The sequence below is a fragment of the Natator depressus genome, chromosome 2, assembly GCF_965152275.1.
Source record: "Natator depressus isolate rNatDep1 chromosome 2, rNatDep2.hap1, whole genome shotgun sequence".
Lineage (NCBI taxonomy): Eukaryota > Metazoa > Chordata > Testudines > Cheloniidae > Natator > Natator depressus.
This window is the reverse complement of record NC_134235.1, coordinates 233,554,162-233,575,123: the sequence shown is the minus strand read 5'-3', so window position 1 is coordinate 233,575,123 and position 20,962 is coordinate 233,554,162. Positions and strand designations below refer to the sequence as shown.

General features: G+C 44.2%; 1 protein-coding gene across 8 annotated transcripts in view; it reads right to left on the bottom strand.

Moving 5' to 3' along the window:
- The window catches only part of SVIL (supervillin), a 236,771-nt gene that overhangs the window by 199,050 nt on the left and 16,759 nt on the right, over positions 1–20,962 (bottom strand). The window contains exon 1 of one of the 8 annotated variants that reach the window (XM_074946168.1): positions 17,337–17,442. The exons of the other annotated variants lie outside the window; for them this stretch is intronic. The gene's annotated coding sequence lies outside the window, so the exon portion shown is untranslated. Of the gene's footprint in view, positions 1–17,336; positions 17,443–20,962 lie in introns of those variants that run through there. 8 annotated transcript variants of the gene reach the window in all.

The following is a 20,962-nucleotide window of genomic DNA, read 5'->3' as shown; positions in this document are numbered from 1 at the left end:
AGAGCCTGGGGAAGAGCATGCACAACATAATGTGTCAACAAGAAATAGACTACAGGGCAGGTAAAAATAACTCATCCATTACCCTTACCCCAGTTGCCTAATGGAAAAGACACTAGGTTCCCAAACCAGGGACTGTGGATTCAGGTCTCACCTTGGATGCTCACTTCCCCGCTCCCCACCAGCACATCCCCTTTCTTTTTAAGGCTGTAAAAGGACTGTGCCATTCTGAGATTTGCACAGTGCCTAAAACATTTGGGGCATTATTGTAATATAATAAAATTATACACCTTAGCTGAGCTCTAGTGACCTCTTCCAGACCTGAAATGTTAAAAATACAAAGGGCACTCAATACCCTGCAGCAATAGAAGTTGAATACAGCATATCTGACTAACGTAACAAATCTCAAGAAGTTATTTTTGCTTGTTCAGACTGGTCCCACATCACTTATTTAATAGCTCCTCCCCCCAGCACATTTTATTTAAAGTAGTTTCAATCCAAATCTAAAAGTTATTTCAATTTGAATCCTGTACACATACGTGGACTCCCTACAAATATTTCTATATGCAGATTTACTATACTTCATACTGTAGTGTTTTACCTAAAATATTAGATTAGAATACCTTCTCTTCCAACCCTCAAGAAGAGGAACAAAAACACGACAAACACAATGTGGAAAAGGCATTTTATATGCCAAATACAGTGTCATGCATGCGCCAGATATTATGCTGTTCAGGTATTATGTAAAAATAACCCTGTACCAGTCTTCTGCATTCTAGGAGGTAACATATAGCCACCAAGTAAAGAAATGATTACTTCTGGATTCCCTCTAGGAAGGATCACAAATAGACTTATTCTTGCCGATAGTGAGTTCATACCACCAATCATTACCTCAAGGAAATTAGGAACTAAAAACAGCCCTATTGTGTGGGGTCACCAATCTGGTCAAGGAGTATGACATTTAAAGATGAATAAAAACATGAAAAGCTATATCCAGAAAACTGTAAGCCTGTGTTTAAAGGCATGATTGTAAATATGTTAATTATTTATGTTCTGGTATGCTCAGAGACCCCAGTCAGGATTAAAACCACAGTGTTAGGTGCTATACAAACATAAGGCGGCATTATACCTAACGTGAAGAGTTAATCCAGCTTGAGTCAATGGCAGATGACAGGAGGGAGGACAAAGGTAACAGTCATAAGATTACACAATGAATGTGCAAGTAACAATATGCACTACTAGGAAGTTCAAATCATTTTTTACTTTAGCCTCTTCCTATTTTTAAGTTTTATTTTGAAACACTACACAGACATCCAGGGAGGCTTTAAGTTATAGTGGACAATGGAAGAGGCCAGGGGTGGGGAAGGAAGATGCAAGTAGGAAGCATGGTGACTGAACAGGCAGATACCATTAGATGCCCACAAGAAATCCATTGACCACAGCTGGAGGAGTCAAAGACTGAAATGCTGAATTCAAGACGTCTCCGAGGTCAGAATATTAGTGCTCTGAATATTAGTGCTCTGATGCAAAAATCCTCTCTGCCCTGCTGGTCTCCTTGTCTCTAGGGGTGTTCGGGGCTTTAAAGCTTTGCCCCATGGAACCCTCTCAGCTGTCAGTCTTATGGAGGGCAGAAGATGTTGCAGGGTGGAGAGCCACTAGCCTTTAAAAGGGTGGTGAAACTGACTGAAAAGAATTTTACTCCATTCCCACAGGAAAAAGTGTTTACTATAAACTTAATCAGTTAACAGGGAGGAAAAATTGTGTCAGTTTAAGGAAAAATGGTTGAAATAGTCTCTTCATCTACATTTACAAACACGCCATTCTCTCTCTCTTCACCACCACCACTCTCCTACTGCCACTACAAAACACATCTTGATTTCCACCATAAAAAGCTTTTAATGTCTTAGGTCTTCAACCGCCTCCTCTTGCTTTCCTGGCGCTAGCCTCATCCCCTTCTAGTCCAAAATTCCCCTGAAAAAGGCTACCTTTCTGATTATTTGGCCACATTCAATCCCATTTCAAATCCCTTAGTTGGCTCCCTATTGCCTCCCAAGTTCAAGTTCCTTATTCTCTTTTTTACCTCTCAACTACTCTCCTCTCCCTCTGCTCAGCCCAAGCCACGCACTCCACTGCTTCCTTTGTCCTCCCCCCTCACCCAATACATATCTCTGTTCTTTCTTTTAGCAGCCTGGAAACCCTTTCCTGATCATATTTGCCTCAACTCCACTTTCCTTTAAATCCCTTCTGGACACTCACTGTAGAGACACTCATATTAGTCATTTAAAAAAATAAAAAGTCTCCAAATGTATCCATTGACCCCTCCAACAATGGATTACTATCTTTTTACTCATCTTCCCCTACCCTCACCTAATAACATAAGAACACCTACTCTTGACTTAGTTTAAGTTGTCAGCTCTTCAGGGCAGGAACTCTGTGTCTATTTGTTTTCATAAAGAGCTATGCAAATCTGTAGAACTATCAGAGTTAACACAGGAGTTAGTTTCTTAAACACTTTTTCCAAATTAATTATACATTTTAAGCTAATACTTTAGGACTCTGGTACACAGTTACACTAATTTGAGTGCACAAACACAGTAATAGTTTCAACCGGCAGAGCAAGATTTTTGCTGTAACTTTCAAGACAAAAATAAATCTGAATATTAGTGCTCTGATGTTAATCCCGAAAGAATCGTTTTTCACATTGCAAAAGTGTTTATCCAGAAACAGTTAAGGTTTCATTTTCTTTTAAGACCATTAGCAATTTGAGGGAAATGTATTTCAGCTATTTGGAAATATATAAAATACAGACCCTTAAATATGCTACATTAAATTGAAAACATCAAATAAAATTTCAATTGGCTTTTTCAAAGCAGTGCACTATTATTAAACCAAAGAAATCCTCCTATTACTATAACCTAGGTAGTACTGTTGTTGCTGAATACAGTCATTAAAACAAGAATTGGCAAGAGTCAGCTAGAACTGGCAATGGACATAGGACCAAAAAAAAAAAAAAAAAAAAATTATCTGAAAGTTTCTTCTTATGGTAACAAGGTCCATGTCAATGGGTACTTCAACCTGCTTACAGCTTTGGGGAAGAATCAGACATCTCAGCAACTGGTAGCAGTGGGAATGCCCAGCAACTGAAGTTCTCTTCAGTTGAGACAAAATTCCACAGCCAGGATAATTCAAGTCTACTTTCCTAAGGGAATGTCTACACTAACTTAAAAACCCGTGACATTATATTGATAGTTAAAAACTCGTGGCTAGCCAGTGTCAGCTGACTCGGGCTCGCAGGGCTCAGGCTAAGGAGACTGGTTAATTGTGGTGTAGACGTTTGGGCTCGGCTGGAGCCCAGGCTCGAGGACCCTGCAAGGTGGGAGGGTCCCACAGCTAGGGCAGCCCGAGCCCAAATGTGTACACCACAATTAAACAGCCCCTTAGCTCGAGCCCAAGTCAGCTGGCATGAGCTAGCTATGGGTGTCTAATTGCAGTGTAAACATACCCATAATTACAAATTGTTAAATATACTTTGAAGAAAAGGCACAATTTTTCCTAGCGCAGAGTGTAGGAAAGTCCTCTTAATGAAATGAACCCAGATCTTTGGATGTCAATTTCTGTCCCTCTTCTGGGAAATCTACTTGCCCGCAGGGTGGGCTGGATCTGTGGACCTTATAATTTGAAAAAAGAAACTGTTCAGGTATGCACAGATAAATTCTCCTATTTTTCATTGGCCTAAAGTTCACAGACTAGTTGCAATGGAATTTTTGCAGCAGTGTCTCCCCTAAGTGGAAAGCAAGATCTTTCTTGAATATCATAAATGAAGTAGATTATATAAATGTCCCTCCTCTCCAGGTTTAAGACATTCAGAAGTCTTCTGCCAAAAAAAGGCATTGGCTGAAGATAAGAACTAATATATAAAATTTAATGAATTTACATTGGTGTCCAAATTAGGAGATCTCAACACAGGAGACAAGATTTCTCTACCCTGAAATTATCAGTGCTCCCAAACATCAAAGTCTAGTTTTGAACATAAGAAAAAACTAGGCCTTTCAAGAGATTAAAAAAATTAATTGCAATTAATCGCACTGTTAAAGAATAATAGAATGCCATTTATTTAAATATTTTGGATGTTTTCTACATTTTCAAATATATTATTTCAATTACAACACAGAATACAAAGTGCACAGTGTTCACTTTATTTTTGATTACAAGTATTTGCACTGTAAAAAACAAGAGTACTGTAGTGCAATCTCTTTATGATGAAAGTTGAACTTCCAAATGTAGAATTATGTAAAAAAAAAAAAAAATTGCATTCAAAAATAAACCAGTGTAAAATTTTAGAGCCTGAAAGTCCACTCAGTCCTACTTCTTGTTCAGCCAATCGCTCAGACAAACAAATTTGTTTACATTTTGCAGGAGATAATGCTGCCCCCTTCTCGTTTACAACGTCACCTGAACAGGCACTCTCATTGCACTGTTGTAGCCAGCACTGCAAGATATTTACGTGCCAGATGCGCTAAAGATTCATGTGTCCCTTCATGCTTCAACCACCATTCCAGGAAACATGCTGATGACAGGTTCTGCTTGATAACGATCCAAAGCAGTGCGGACCAACGCATGTTCATTTTCATTATCTGAATCAGATGCCACTAGCAGAAAGTTGATTTTCATTTTTGGTGGTTCGGGTTCTGTAGTTTCCATATTGGAGTGTTGCTCTTTTAAGACTTCTGAACGCATGCTCCACACCTCATCCCTCTCAGATTTTGGAAGGCACTTCAGATTCTTTAGTCTTGGGTTGAGTGCTGTAGCTATCTTTAGAAATCTCACATTGGTATCTTGCGTTTTGTCAAATCTGCAGTCAAAGTGTTCTTAAAATGAACAACATGTGCTGGGGTCATCATCCGAGACTACTATAACATCAAATATATAGCAGAACGTGGGTAAAACAGAACAGGCGACATACAATTCTCCCCCAAGGAGTTCAGTCACAAATTTAATTAACCCATTATTTTTTTAACGAGCGTCATCAGCATGGAAGCACGTCCACTGGAATGGTGGCCGAAGCATGAAGGGGCATATGAATGTTTAGCATATCTGGCACATAAATACCTTGCAATTCCAGCTACAAAAGTGCCATACAAATGCCTGTTCTCACTTTAAATAAGAAGAGGGCAGCATTATCTCCTGTAAATATAAACAAACTTGTTTGTCTGAGTGACTGTCTGTACAAGAAGTAGGACTGAGTGGACTTGCAGGCTCTAAAATTTTACAGTGTTTTATCTTTAAGTGCAGTTATGTAACAAAAAACCCCTACATTTGTAAGTTGCACTTTCACAACAAAGAGATTGCACTGCAGTACTTGTATGACGTGAATTGAAAAATACTATTTCTTTTGTTTACAAATATTTGCAGTGTAAAAATAATAATAAAAAAATATACACTTTGATTTCAATTACACAAAATACAATATATGAAAATGTAGAAAAACATCCAACATATTTAATAAGTTTCAATTGGTGTTCTATTGTTTAACAGTGCGATTAATCGCAATTAATTTTTTTTAGTTAATCGCATGAGTTAACTGTGATTAATTGACAGCCCTAGAAAAAACATCAGTTTATTTTGGAAATGAATGCTACGACAATAGCGAGAATTTCCACTTGTCTCAATTAAAAGTACAATACTGGGTCTCATCTAAGAGCCTCCCCCCAAATTCCAAACTCATCTAAATAAAAACGGTAGCCATCGGGAGGTCATTTTAATGGACAGGAAATATAACTGACATCTCCTGCAGGGAGGTCAAACTGGATAGTGCTGCAAGAAGCAGAATGAGGTTCCAAGATTGGGCTTTATGACCTTATGCAGCTGGAATAAGGGTTGTTACCTTAAGAAAGCATTTAGCATTAGGATTTGTAAAAAAACTGTCTTTTCTTAAACATTATCAATAACGTTTCAGACACAAAATCCCAGAAGCTAATGGATAAATATTGCAAGCAGAATAGCAAGGCACATCAGGAGGTCAAACACCTTATGAGAGCAGACAAATGACATATTGATAAGCTGGCAACTCAAGCAGAGGATGCAGCTGTTCGTGGTGAACAAGGAACTGTCTATACAATGACATGGCTTATTAGTGGTAAACCACAGACACTAACAAATACTCATCAGGGACAAACAAGGCCACCTACCAACAGCAAGAGGAAGAAATGTGCTGGACAGAGCATTTTAAAGAATTGCTGAACAGGGAGCCACCTAAAAAGGAAGCAAACATCCAGGAGGCAGAAGATGATCTTGATATCAACACAGACACCCCAACTAAGGAAAAGATCATTCAAGCCACCAAATCCTTAAAAAATGGGAAAGCTCCTGGCAAGGATAACTTGAATGTAGAATTGTTCAAGGTAAATTCTGAGTTAGCAGCATCTATCCTGGCCCCTCTATTTACAGCAGTCTGGGAAAGGGAAAAAGTGCCAGATGAGTGGACCAATGGGGTTATAGTGAATATACCAAAGAAAGGAACTATCAGTGATTGTAATAACTGGCATGGTATCAAACTTTAATCTGTGCCAAGCTACATATTGTGTAAAATCATAGTCCAACATATATCAGAGGCAGTTGATAACTTTCTCAGAAAAGAGCAATCTGGTTTTCGGAAAGGGCGTGGATGCACAGACCAGATCTTCACTCTATGAAACATAACAGAACAATGCTTAGAATGGCAACGGCCATCCTATATAAACTTCATAGACTTTGAGAAGGCTTTTGATAGCATTCAGAGGACCAGCCTATGGTTCATTCTGCGGGCATATGGAATCCCTCTCCATATAATCATCATCATCAAAAGCTTTTATTTCAACTTTACTTGCAGTGTTGATCACAGTGAGCTGAGTTTTGAAGTCAAAACAGGAGTATATCAGGGGTGTGTCACTTCTGCAATCCTCTTCAACACTGCCATCAACTGGGTAATGCAGCATACAACAGAAGACATGCCAAGAGGCATTAAATGTACACCCTTCTCATCCCTTGAAGACCTGGACTTCGCAGATGATCTCACTCTCCTATCACATACCCAACATCATATACAAGAAAAAACAACTCGACTCAACGCATTCGGCCAGCAAACTGGACTGAAAATCAACCGCAATAAGACAGATATCAAGACCTTTAATATTGACTCACCACCACCAGTAGAAATAGAGGATTATGTTCTCACCAAAGTAGAAACATTCAGATACTTGGGCAGCACCATCAGCCAGGATGGTAGAACAAGCCAGGACGTCCGGAACAAAATCAGTAAATCCAGGAACACCTTCAGGAGTTTAAATACAGTCTGGAAACCATCAAAATACACCACCAAAACCAAACTCAAGACTTATCAGAGCTGCATACTTTCAACATTACGTTATAGTGCAGAATGCTAGGGAATGAGAAAGTATGACATATCCAAACTGTCTTCATTCCATTCAACCTGCCTCAGAAAAATTATCCTGATCTTTTGGCCCAGAACAATCTCAAACCAAGCTCTATTGACAAAAAGAGGATCTGAGCACCATCATTGCCAGGAGGCATTGGAGATGGATTGGTCATGTACTTTGGATGGAAACTGATTCCATCAACAGAGTAGCAATAATATGGACACCTGAAGGCAAGCGGAAACAAAGCCACCCGAAAACAACATGGTGAAAAGCTGTGGAAGCTGAGCTGAAAAACCTGGGGCACAGCTGGGGAACCACTGAAAGACTTTCCAGAAACAGACAGAAGTGGAGGAGCTTCGTTGCTGCCCTAAATGCTAGAGGCGTAATGGGAACATGATGATAATGACATCGTCTTGACTTTTGCTTGGACACTCACATATCCAAATCAAGATCCTCTTGGAGGAACTCAAGCCTATGTCTCATTTGTTTCATATGGTAGTTACACTATGGGCTTTGCACCAGCCAGTAGAATATGTTCTATTTGTTGACTTCTCTTTAGGGGTCTCTGTGAACGATCACCTCACCCAAACCAAACGTGTCTGGTCCCAATAGCAAAACACCCGAGAGACAGAGACATTGGAAAGATTAATCAGGCTTGTGAGCCACAGGCTCTTCAGCCAGAAAGGCATAAACCGTATAACCGCAGCTCTCGCCCTCCTACCTTTTTTCTGGTCCTGGAGAACAATGGAAAAGGTGGGAAAGCATATGGCAGAGACATTGCCCAGCTTTGTAAGAGGTCATTCCCCACATGGAGAGACCACCAGCCCACCAAACTGCCTTACAATGAGTGAGGATATGATCAGGTTCAGGTTCCTCTCTGTTTAATCCAGCTTCTCCAATGGAAGTCTTGGAGTTCACCTCTCCCTTGATGGGCAGCACGCAGAGAGATAGGAAACTTTGGTTTGCCAAGATAAACATGTTCTTTCTAGGTTTCAGAGTAGCAGCCGTGTTAGTCTGTATTCGCAAAAAGAAAAGGAGTACTTGTGGCACCTTAGAGACTAACAAATTTATTTGAGCATAAGTTTTCGTGAGCTACAGCTCACTTCATCGGATGATCCGATGAAGTGAGCTGTAGCTCACGAAAACTTATGCTCAAATAAATTTGTTAGTCTCTAAGGTGCCACAAGTACTCCTTTTCTTTTTATCTTCTTTCTAGTTTATTTATGCAATCCTGACTGGGGCCTTTACGTGTTACTGTAACAGATAACCATCTAGAGACAATTCCAGATATGTCTTGTTACAATAGAAAGAGGAAAACATACAGACTATGGACAAAAACATCATTGGCCTGGATGTCACAAATAAACAGCCACCCTCAGTCCTTTACTATGCGGGACCTGACAGCTTGTTAGTTCCCTATATGTAGTAGCTCACTGCATTGCACAACACCTTGTTCTGAGAAATGTTTAAAATGATATGAGCTAAGAGCAAGTTAAAGCAAATGGTCCCCTGCTATCAAAGTCGCTCCACTATGCAGCAAAGTTTTGAATTTAACTTGCTAAACAAATGGGGTCTGCCTTTAAATACAAGATATACATAAAATGCTCTCACCTAAACCACAAGCAGCAGCCCTACCTAATCCTTCGGAAAATTTTGAGACCTACATTTTATTCCTAACCATCTGATCCTAACAGTATCATCAGTGAAACAAAAACATTTGGCCAAACCCTCTGAGTTATTTGGTCTTGAGTTTTATTTAAGGTAGCAAAAGACTACCAGTTAAGAGTAGGCATCCCTCAATGAAATGGGGAAGAAAGGAAAACAGATTATTAATGTGATTTCGAGAGGTGACTTCTCCTCAAAGCACAGGGGTTTTTTAGACTAGTTTTCTATAAAGGCCACTAAAATACACCCACAGCAAAAACAAGTGCTGTTGAATATATTTTTAGTTAAGTAACTCTGAACCTTTCCATTTTATACCTAAAATCAAATGTCTAAGATATTTTATATGCAAATCAATCACTCTAACATACCGTAGATACATTTTCTTCTAAGACCTTAGTTTATTCACATTAAAAATTTTAAACACAAATACAGATAGTCTCTTTAGTAACCAACCCATTAGGAATAACACAGCTAGTTACAATTACTAGTATTTAACAAAAAGTAAAAAAAAAAAAAAAAAAAATCATCTTCTCTAATACTTAACACAAAAGCAACACATGTAGCTACAGTTGCCTGTTCTAGGCAGCTGGCAAGCTCGGAGATGGAAAAGTTGCGGAACAGCTGGGGAATGCAAGACACTTTTGAACAGGCTATGTGATCCAAAATAATGGTACATGTTTATGCACAACACAATGGCAGCAACAGCCAAATGCAGGTCTGGCGCATGCACTACAGCTGCTCCTTTCTTCATAGACAAAGCACAGCAAGTGGATACAAATGGAGTTCACATTTACGAAGTATGACTTTCATCCTAAAAGCAGTAGCTTGATCACCAAAATAGACAGCCTATTTTCCAATTGGACAAAAAGATACAAGATTCTAAATCACAAGTTAACCTCAAAAACAGATAGTCCCTTTGTGTCACTAAAAATGTTCTGAATTTAACGTTTGCTTTCCACCAGTGGTTGCCAAAACAAGTTTGTTCAGTTCTACAGTACTGTGTAAGTTGCCATCTGCAATACACAAAGGTTCCTTCTTACCACTGTAGTTTGAGGTAGTATGAAGGAAGCAAAGAAAACCAAGTTTGTAAACTTTCTAAGATAGAGCCTGCCTGCATAAAAGTTAGCTAGTTTACAAAGAAATCTAGCATTTTGGAAGATTATTTTTTTGGGAAGAGAAAATCTCATGTGACCTACTTTTATGAAAATACAAGCTTACTTCCTAAAACAGCAAAACAATACCCTCCCGTCAGTTTGCATTTTACACATGAGGGTGTCATCATTTGCTAGTTGTTATGCAATCACTGGTAACATATTGCAAGCAGTGTTTAGCTATGTCCTAATATAATGCAACGGTAACAAATTCCAAATACTGTACTTAAATAAGGACTTGTACTAAAGTTTTGTCTCCCCAGTCCCCAAGTGATCTTCCAATTTCCAAGTCATGAACTCTTATTAGGGTTGGTCTATATACTACAAAGTTAAGCTGACCTAACTATATTGCTCAAGGCCGTGAAAAATTTCATGATCTGTGTGATGTAATTAAGCAGCTCTAACACCACTAGAACAATGGAAGAATTCTTCTGTCGACCTAGCTACTGCCTCTCAGAGAGACAGACGGACTGACTACAGAGGCAGAAGAACCCCTTCCATCATGGCAACGGCCTGTCTACACTTAAAATGCTGCAGCGGCACAGCCGCAGCTACCCAGCTGTAACGCTTCAGTGACGACACTATTTACACCATTGGGAGGGGTTCTCTTGTTGGCACAGGTACTCCACCTCCCCAAGAGGCAGTAGCTAGGTTGACGGGAGAATTCTCCTATCAGCCTAGCACTGACTACAACAGGGGTTAGGTCGGTTTAACTGAGTTGCTCAGGGGGGTGTGGATTTTTCACACCCCAAGCAATGTAGTTGTACTAACCTAATTTCCTAGTGTAAACCAGGCCTGAGTATCTAGAAACCCTGCAGCGGCACCCATGCAGGGTGTAGACATTCCTTCAGAAGCATTACATCAGAGGCACCACCTTTCTTGCTGAGGATAAAAACGTAAGAATGGCCATGCTGGATCAGAACAAAGGTCCATCTAGCCCAGTATCCTGTCTTCCAACAGTGGCCAATGCCAGGTGCCCCAGAGAGAATGAACAGAACAGGTAATTATCAAGTGATCCATCCCCTGTCATCCATTCCCCAGCTTCAGGCAAACAGAGACTAGGGACACCATCCCTACCCATCCTTGCTAACAGCCATTGATGGACCTATCATCCATGAATTTATCTAGTTCTTTTTTGAACCCTGGTATAGTCTTGGCCTTCACAACATCCTCTGGCAGGGAGTTCCACAGGGTTGATTGTGTGTTATGTGAAAAAATACTTCCTTTTGTTTGTTTTAAACCTGTTGCCTATTAATTTCATTTCATAGAATCATAGAATATCAGGGTTGGAAGGGACCCCAGAAGGTCATCTAGTCCAACCCCCTGCTCGAAGCAGGACCAATTCCCAGTTAAATCATCCCAGCCAGGGCTTTGTCAAGCCTGACCTTAAAAACCTCTAAGGAAGGAGATTCTACCACCTCCCTAGGTAACGCATTCCAGTGTTTCACCACCCTCTTAGTGAAAAAGTTTTTCCTAATATCCAATCTAAACCTCCCCCATTGCAACTTGAGACCATTACTCCTCGTTCTGTCATCTGCTACCATTGAGAACAGTCTAGAGCCATCCTCTTTGGAACCCCCTTTCAGGTAGTTGAAAGCAGCTATCAAATCCCCCCTCATTCTTCTCTTCTGCAGACTAAACAATCCCAGCTCCCTCAGCCTCTCCTCATAAGTCATGTGCTCTAGACCCCTAATCATTTTTGTTGCCCTTCGCTGGACTCTCTCCAATTTATCCACATCCTTCTTGTAGTGTGGGGCCCAAAACTGGACACAGTACTCCAGATGAGGCCTCACCAGTGTCGAATAGAGGGGAACGATCACATCCCTCGATCTGCTGGCTATGCCCCTACTTATACATCCCAAAATGCCATTGGCCTTCTTGGCAACAAGGGCACACTGTTGACTCATATCCAGCTTCTCGTCCACTGTCACCCCTAGGTCCTTTTCCGCAGAACTGCTGCCTAGCCATTCGGTCCCTAGTCTGTAGCGGTGCATTGGATTCTTCCATCCTAAGTGCAGGACCCTGCACTTATCCTTATTGAACCTCATCAGATTTCTTTTGGCCCAATCCTCCAATTTGTCTAGGTCCTTCTGTATCCTATCCCTCCCCTCCAGCGTATCTACCACTCCTCCCAGTTTAGTATCATCTGCAAATTTGCTGAGAGTGCAATCCACACCATCCTCCAGATCATTTATGAAGATATTGAACAAAACCGGCCCCAGGACCGACCCCTGGGGCACTCCACTTGACACCGGCTGCCAACTAGACATGGAGCCATTTATCACTACCCGTTGAGCCCGACAATCTAGCCAGCTTTCTACCCACCTTATAGTGCATTCATCTAGCCCATACTTCTTTAACTTGCTGACAAGAATACTGTGGGAGACCGTGTCAAAAGCTTTGCTAAAGTCAAGAAACAATACATCCACTGCTTTCCCTTCATCCACAGAACCAGTAATCTCATCATAAAAGGCGATTAGATTAGTCAGGCATGACCTTCCCTTGGTGAATCCATGCTGACTGTTCCTGATCACTTTCCTCTCATGTAAGTGCTTCAGGATTGATTCTTTGAGGACCTGCTCCATGATTTTTCCAGGGACTGAGGTGAGGCTGACCGGCCTGTAGTTCCCAGGATCCTCCTTCTTCCCTTTTTTAAAGATTGGCACTACATTAGCCTTTTTCCAGTCATCCGGGACTTCCCCCGTTCGCCACGAGTTTTCAAAGATAATGGCCAAGGGCTCTGCAATCACAGCCGCCAATTCCTTCAGCACTCTCGGAGCACTAAGCACTCGGTAATGAACCTTCATAACTTACTTTGGTGAAATGCACATAACTCAGAATTTACTATCTAACGGGAGTTACACATTCATCATTGGAGAGGGGAGGAGAAGAGACATTTCTGTGCCATTTATGTGACAGCTATATCTTTGGCGACCATATTGTACTAAGTTTATATATCACTGTGAGCAAGGGACTGTATGCAACTCCAAGGGAAGAGAAGCTGTGATACCCCTTGTGACAAGATCCTCAGGGTACAACCTGGAACTGGGGTAGTGATGTGCCCCCTTAACTCTCCAGCCTGGGCTGTCTCTCACAATGCTTTGCTAGTGACAAGCAGCAAACTCCTCCAACATGCTGTTATCGCTCAATACAACAGCATGTGGAGCCCCACACCCAGCTAAATTGCAGGAATTGTACCTGAGCCACTCACAAATCACACAGAGAAAGGCACCAGAAAAATCTCCCAAGCCCCCAGCCTTGCACCCCAGAGCTGTACCATCTTGCCCTGGTCAGAAGCCTGGCCAGTGTAAGTTCACTACTCAGTCCGCCCCTCCCTCATGTGGAGAGGACACACACTAGCCTTTGTAAACCGAGCTGAGATTTCCCAAGCACTTCAAGCAGAACACACTGTTTTAAATAAAATATAAACCAGATTTATTAACTACAGAAAGATATATTTTAAGTGATTATAAGTGGTAGTCACAAAAGTCAGAGATAGTTACCAAATAAAAGCACACAGTTTAAATCTTAAACCTTATTAGACTAAGCAGTATTTCAATCAAGCAGTTTTTCTCACCCCACTCTATGTACAATTGTTAATACATAAGCTTCCCTTCTAAATCTGGGACCAGTCTCATCAGTTCAAATCTTTGTCTTCTCAGTGTTCTTGTTGCTTCCAGTGTAGGTGGGGGGACAATAAAGGTAAAAGCATGATGCCACTGTCCCTTATTTTATACATTCAGTCCATGTCCCTGGAAAACACTAGCCCAGACATGTCCTGGTGGGCTTTGCTGAGTCACAGAGTTGAGCAATATCCCACTGTGTGATGCTTGCACAGCCCTCTTACAGAATTGTAAATCCCTTGTTTACAACTCCCCCCAGTGATTAATGGCCATCCTCTTTATGACGGCCCATAATATAGTAGAAGACTTATCAGATCACCTCCTCAGTCTTCTTTTCTCAAAACTAAACATGCCCAGTTTTTTCAACCTTTCCTCATAGGTCAGGTTTTCTAAACCTTTTATCATTTCTGTTGCTCTCCTCTTGACTCTTTCAAATTTGTCCACATCCTTCCTAAACTGTGGTGCCCAGAATTTGACACAGTACTCCAGCTGGGGCCTCGCCAGTGCCACTGTAACCCCCAGATCCTCTTCAGCAGTATTACTACGTAGACAATTATTCCCATTTTATAGTTATGCATTTGATTTTTCCTTCCTAAGTGAAGTACTTTGCACTTGGTCTTTATTTAATTTCATCTTGTTGAATTCAGACCAACCCTCCAGTTTGTCAAAGTCATTTTGAATTTTAAACCTGACCTCCAAAGTGCTTGCAATCCCTCCCAGCTTGGTGTCACCTGCAAATTTTATAGGCACACTCCATTACATTATCCAACTAATGAAAACATTGACTAATACTGGACCAGGACTGACCCCTGCAGGACCCCACTAAATACACCCTCCCAGTTTGACAGCAAACCATTGATAAACTACTGTTTGAGTACAGTCTGTCAACCAGCTATGCACCCACCTTATAGTAAACTGTCTGAGAGACTCTACGGACAGCCGGAAATAACAACTCTGATAGGAGTGAACTACTGCATCTCAATAGAGTGTTAGCTACACCTGGAAGCAGCCAGCACTATCCTAGCAGGACTATGCAACAGAAGAGTGCAATAGGCCCAAGCAGATATCCCAGCAGACAAGGTAACAGGGGCAGGCCCACGGTATATAGGTAGAGCTGGGGCATGGAGTCATTATAGGGTGGCTGTATACATCAGACCCTGAATAATATCCCATCATAGTTAAAATATGGTTCAGTCTTACTATTGTGAACAGCACCAACCAAGCTACAGATTTACTGGGAACAGCTGGTCAAAAGAGTTTTCCATTATATTTTCAAACGGCTATTATTTTTTAAATTTGTATGAGACTTCGAAATATTGAAAGATGTTTGTCAGCATTTAACAAAAAATAAATGATTTTTTTTTAAGAAAGCCCACCATTTGTATTAAGCCAGACTGTACTTCTTAGCTGCTATATTTCATTTTGAGTATATGTGAACTACCCCTCCAAAAACGATAGTTAACTAATATAAAAGCCCCGCTCTTTAGTACCAGGGACATTAACATGGGACTATTTAGCTCAGATGACACTAACAGCTGTTGAAGCCCAAGCACAACATCAAGAATAAACTGATAATGTCTCTACTCTTGTTTGCTTTCCAACCTCTGCCTTATTGCCCCCTGCCAAGCTCTAAATCCATATGTAATCAGTCTGTTGCAAGACCCCTTCAAGCTCTCATGAGAATCATAATCCACAACCACATGCCTGAACTAAGGAGCATTGTTAAGCAGAGCAGTTCCAAAGCAGCCTTTAAACAGTCAACTATAGTACAGTGCTTCTGCACTGCAGGCAGTATCCTACAAATACATTACTGAGTTTATAAACATTAGCATCTACTCATCTACTTGTTTTTTCCTGTCCATCTAAACATATTTGTTTCCCCTTCTACTCATACTTCTGCAAAAAAGACAGGGACAATAGGAAACGGCAGGCCAAAATCCCACTGCAGACCTCCTACGGGAGGAGGCAGCTAATCAACCTCATCTTTTGGTTTTGGGCTGTGGGCCAAATCAAGAGTTTATGCATAACAGTAACCAGATATTGTGCTGATTCTTTCCTCTTCGCACTCTTCCAACTAAACCAAAATCAGAAGATCTCTCTCACGCATACACGCCTCTAACAACTTCTTCCAGTAAAGAGAAATGACACTTCCTTCATATTTTTAAACTTCATTCTTTACTTGCCTGTGCAATAATGAATGAGTGCAATAACGGAAGAGCACCCTCTGCTGCACTACAGATAACACTGCTACCAGCTCCGAGTCCAGGGAGGATGTCCAGATAAAGGAAAGTTCCATTTTAGTGAAAGTTGTCCTTGTCTAGGTAATACAGTTCAATAGTGTCTGCACTAAATATTTTCCTATATGCTCTAGTCACAGTATAAGACAGAAATTTTGTGGACAATTGTTTTATCATAGCTCTGCTTCACTATGGATAACTATATGCAGAGACTTCAACACCTTGACCTAGTATTAAAATAAGCAATTTACAACAAAAAGTTATGAGGCTACTTTTAGACAAATGCAGGCAAATTACCAACCAACAGCCCTGCAAGATTTTTTTCCTGCATTGAATAGAGCTGAATTTTTTTTTTTTAAAAAGGACAAACTTAAGGTAAGTTTTTAAGGGGAAAAAAATCTTTTGCAAAACCTAAATCCAACATAAGTTTTTCTTCAATTTGTAAACAATACCATTGTCTTGAAGTATTTACAAACTAAATATTTCAAAATTAAGGCCCTGAAAGTGAAACTCACTATACACAATGGTGAAATTGATCTTTGAATCGTTGCTCACGTGGAAAGTAAGGCAAAATGTAAGTAACCGGTATAAATAGTGATAAGTAAACAAGATATTTGAACTTAGATGAAACTGATACTGTCCATTTAAAATCATGTGATATCTGTTTTCAGCGCATGATTTAAAGAGGGCAGTACAAAGCTGTCACTTGGCCTTTAAGGGGATTCTTGTAAAGGGTGCGCTACCTTACTCATTTATTTACTGTATTGCCAGCAGTCCCTACCGTGAGGTGGGGAGGAGAAGTCAAACTCCCCCTGGGCTCAACAAGAGACTTAACACTGGCTTGCACAACCTCCTGCAACGCTTGTCTGATTAGCTGTTGGTTATCTACTAGGCGTTATTCAGATTTTAAAAAGAAGTAGTAGTCTGTAGGCGTGGGGGACAAAGGGGAGTGGGGATATTTGGAGAAAAAGTCCGTCACCCCTCTCAGTCTCACTACACCCCCAAAGATTGCCATGGGCAAACAGCCCTTGAGCCATGCAGTCACCCCGGCAGGTAACACACGCTTTACCTGAAAGCAAGCCCCTCTCAAGGCAAATGCTGCCTCCTGGCCCCAGGCGACAGCTGAGAGCAGGGCTCCTTGGTCACAGGGGATGGTCACCAGCCTGCAGACCGCGGCGCGCGCGGGGGTCCCCGCTCGGCACGCGCGAGAGGCAGAGGCAGAGGCAAAGGCAGGGTCCCCCCCCTTACCTCGCTGCAGGCGGGTGTCTCCAGCGAAGGCCCCGCCGCACGGCCACCTGCTCGGCGCCGCCCTGCGCCCGCGGCACTCCCAGGAGAAAGGAGAGTTACCAACAAAGGGGAACTTCCCCGAGCGAGCGCGGCAGGCGGCTCCCAGCCCGGCGGGGGGCGTGCGCACGGCCAAGGCACGCAGCGCGGCGCAGCGCGGGGAGCGGGCGCTGCTCAGTGCCCCGCAGCAGCCCGGCTGCGAGTGACTCTGGGGGAGAGGGGCCGGGACACCGCTCAGCGAGCCGCGGGGAGGCGGCCGTACCGCGCACCCTCCCCAGCAGCGCCCCCAGCTGCACGGGTTGGGGGGGGGACCCAGGCGGCCGGGGAGACAGAGCCGGGAGGGCAGAGACAGTCAGCTCGTGCCCCTCGGCCCCCCGCGCCAGGAGCGGAGTCTGCCCGGGGGAGGGGATCCCCGGCGCCCACACCCGGAAAGAGCGGTGCCCGGGGCGGGGGCGTCCCTGGCGGGGGTGTAATTCCCTGCCCACCCCCCGGACCAGAGCCGTGCCCCGGGGAGGGGGGTGTCCCGGGGGGAGGCGGCGCCTGGCCCGCCCCGCCCCGCCCCGCCCGGAGCTGAGCTGCGGGAGTTACCCTGTTGCGCCCCGTGTACCGGCGGCGGCCCCGGCGCTAACTCTCTAGCGAGCCCGGCAGCAACTGTCCTGCCGCCGGCCTGCAGGGGTCCGACCCGGTCCTCGGAGTGGCTGCTCCGCTGCCCCAGAGCCGGCGCAGCGCACCCCGCGTCCTGCCCCTGCCCGGCCGCTGAGCTGCGGGTCTCACCCCGGCACCGGCCGCTTCCGCGCTGCTCTCGCAGATACTTCTTAAAGGAGCCGCGCCGCCGGCAGGAGTGTCCCGGGGGCGGGCCGGGAGCTGTGTGGTGGGATAGGGAGGCGGGAGCTCTGTGGTGAGGGTCCGGGGTGGAGCTCTGTGGGTTGGGGTACGGGTTGACTGGGGGGCTGGAGCTATGTGGTGGGGGTAGGGAGGGTGACTGGAGCTCTGAGGTGAAGGGCCAAGGGGTGACTAGGGGGCTGGAGCTCTGTGGTGGGGGTAGGGGGTGACTGGGGGGCTGGAGCTCAGTGGTGAGCGTCCAGGGGGTGACTGGGAGAGGTGTGTCTACATCCAGAGGAGCTGGGAGTTGACTGGTGGGGGAGCTGGAGCTGTATCCTGGGAGGCAGGGGGGTTGGGACTGTCACTGGACTGGAGCTGTATGTGTAACTTGATAGGGGGCAAGGCAGGGAGCTGAAGCTGTAACCTAGGGCTATGGGGCTGTAGCTGTATTGGGGGTGGGCATGGGCTGTAGCTGTATCCTGTGTCAAAATGTAAAATCAGTCAGTGGGGCAAGAATGAAAATGCTTTAGTCTGGCAGCTGCAGATTCGAGGGGTGTGGAGGGGGTTACCTGCCCACCCCCCTCCAAAGAGTTGCTATTCCTAGCTTGCAAAGGCAGCCTGCTCTGCATAGTGCCTAGGTGCAGTTGCTTTGTTACATGTATTCTACTATACATTTACACTGCTGAAGTGCTTTACTAGCATTAACTAATTAGGCCTCTCACAGCACCCTAGGAGTTAGAGCAGTAATTTTAATATATTTATAAAGGCGCCTTATTGATGAACATCTATGTTTTTAACATACTGGCTCACTCTGAAATCCTAGGGAAGACAAGGCATGGGCAGTTTTTACCCTGATGTAACTAGGCAAAGTGACACCTTGGTGGAGGGTACGGTGTTAAGCTCACCTAGCTATGTTATGGTAAATACTGCTGCCTGCACCTTGTCTCCACTAGGATTTCATGGTGAAAGAGCTAAACTGGGTTAGTTCTTGCACTGTTTGTCAGGGAAGACATAGTCTAATGCCCAGCAATAAAAATCAATGGGCACCCAGATATTGTATTAATGGGTGCAGTATAAAAACCTGTGGTGGATATTAAAATCAAAAAGACCTAGACAGCTTAGCACTTACATACTATGGTGATTAGGTGCTTTCAAATACCTACACAGAACCCTCTCAAACTATTTGCAAACTCCACTGTTGACAGTAACGCCTGAGTCAGGGTTAAATAAAACTTTTTAAAAATCTCATTGAGATGAAAATACTAATTCTAGGGGTTTTTTTGTTTGTCTGTTTTTCAGAAAAGTTATTGGAGCACAAAATGGGAGACACAAACAGCAGTTTAGCTCATGCCACTCCAAATATTAGTGTAAAATGAATGGCTCCAGCCGCAGCAGTTCTGGATGGGGTTTGTCTATATGTAAGGGGACTGTTGTCCCCTTACTAATATTCAGTGGGGGTGTTTGGGTTGGCTAGCTCCCAGTACTAAAAGGGGAAGGATCTATGGGAAATCAGGACCCTGAGACTAATAGTGCCCAGGAACAATGGGGAGAGGCCAATGCTCCAGGTCAGCCTGAATGACAGGGCGGGCAGGCTAATCAGGGAGTCAGGAGGCCAGGGAGGTCCCGTCCTCCTTGTGAGCTGGATTTGCCTGGGTCAGACAGAGTGGGGCCGAGCTAAGGAGAAAGCAGGGGCCCGAGCTGAGCTGGGGAGCAGGAGCTGTGCCAGATCCAGAGAGCAGACCCTGTCCTGGGAGCAGAGCTGCAGCCCCAAAGCCAGAGGCACAGCCCAGAGAGAGCAGACTTGCCCTGAGGAGAAAGCTGCAGCAACCAGAGCCAGAGGGGCCAGAAAAGCAGCCCACAAAGCAGATCAGTGCTGGGAGCAGAGTCACAGAAGCAGCCTGCAGAGCAGACCTGTCCTGGGAGCAGAGCTGTAGCAACCAGAGGCAGAGGGGCCAAAGAAGCAGCCCAGGGAGCTGGAGGCAGAGCAGCAGCAGCAGCAGTGCAGAGACAGAGTGGTGGAGCTGGGGCTGGAGCAGTCCGGAGCTGGGTGCGGTGAGCAGCTGGGGAGAACGAGGGGGACCCTGGGCAGCGGGCCCAGCACAGGGAGATGCCTCAGCCAGGAGGCTCTGTAGGCCAGGCTTGGCTCGTAATCCCGACAGGGCGGGGGCGACACTGGGCAGAAGCATCCTACCACTTAGAGCCTGAGACCACCACCAGAGCGAGTGTCCAACCCACAGCATCCCTGCAGCACAGCCAGGGCCGGAGAAGAAGGCCTGGGACTTACAAGGAACAGACTGTGAACTGCCCTGACATTCCAGAGACACTGTTTGTGATGTTCCCTGCCGCAGAGTGGGTTGACCTTTCTCCTTTAACCTTTTACCTTTAACCTTTCTTAGATTTCCCTTATTCTTTTTAAAATTAATTGTTGATTAAATAACTTGCATTTGCTTAAACTTGTATGTAATGGTCAGTGGGTCAGAGAAGTGCCCAGTGCAGAGAGAGTACCCCAAAGTGGGGACACCCTAGCCCCTATCCTAGGTGACCACAGCAGGGTTGGGGGTCAAGCCCCCCAGGAATCCTGGGCCCAGCCTTGTTGGGGTTACGAGGACTCTGCCAGACAGGAGAGTGGAAGGGGAGTCCTCAAGGGCAGGGAGGCCACTGGGTAAAGGAAGTGGGAGTGAGGACTCAGATCCTTTCGCTAGCCGACTTCACTGGGGTAGTGCAGAAGCCAGGAAAGTTCCCCACAACAGCGGGACTATTCCCCCGCT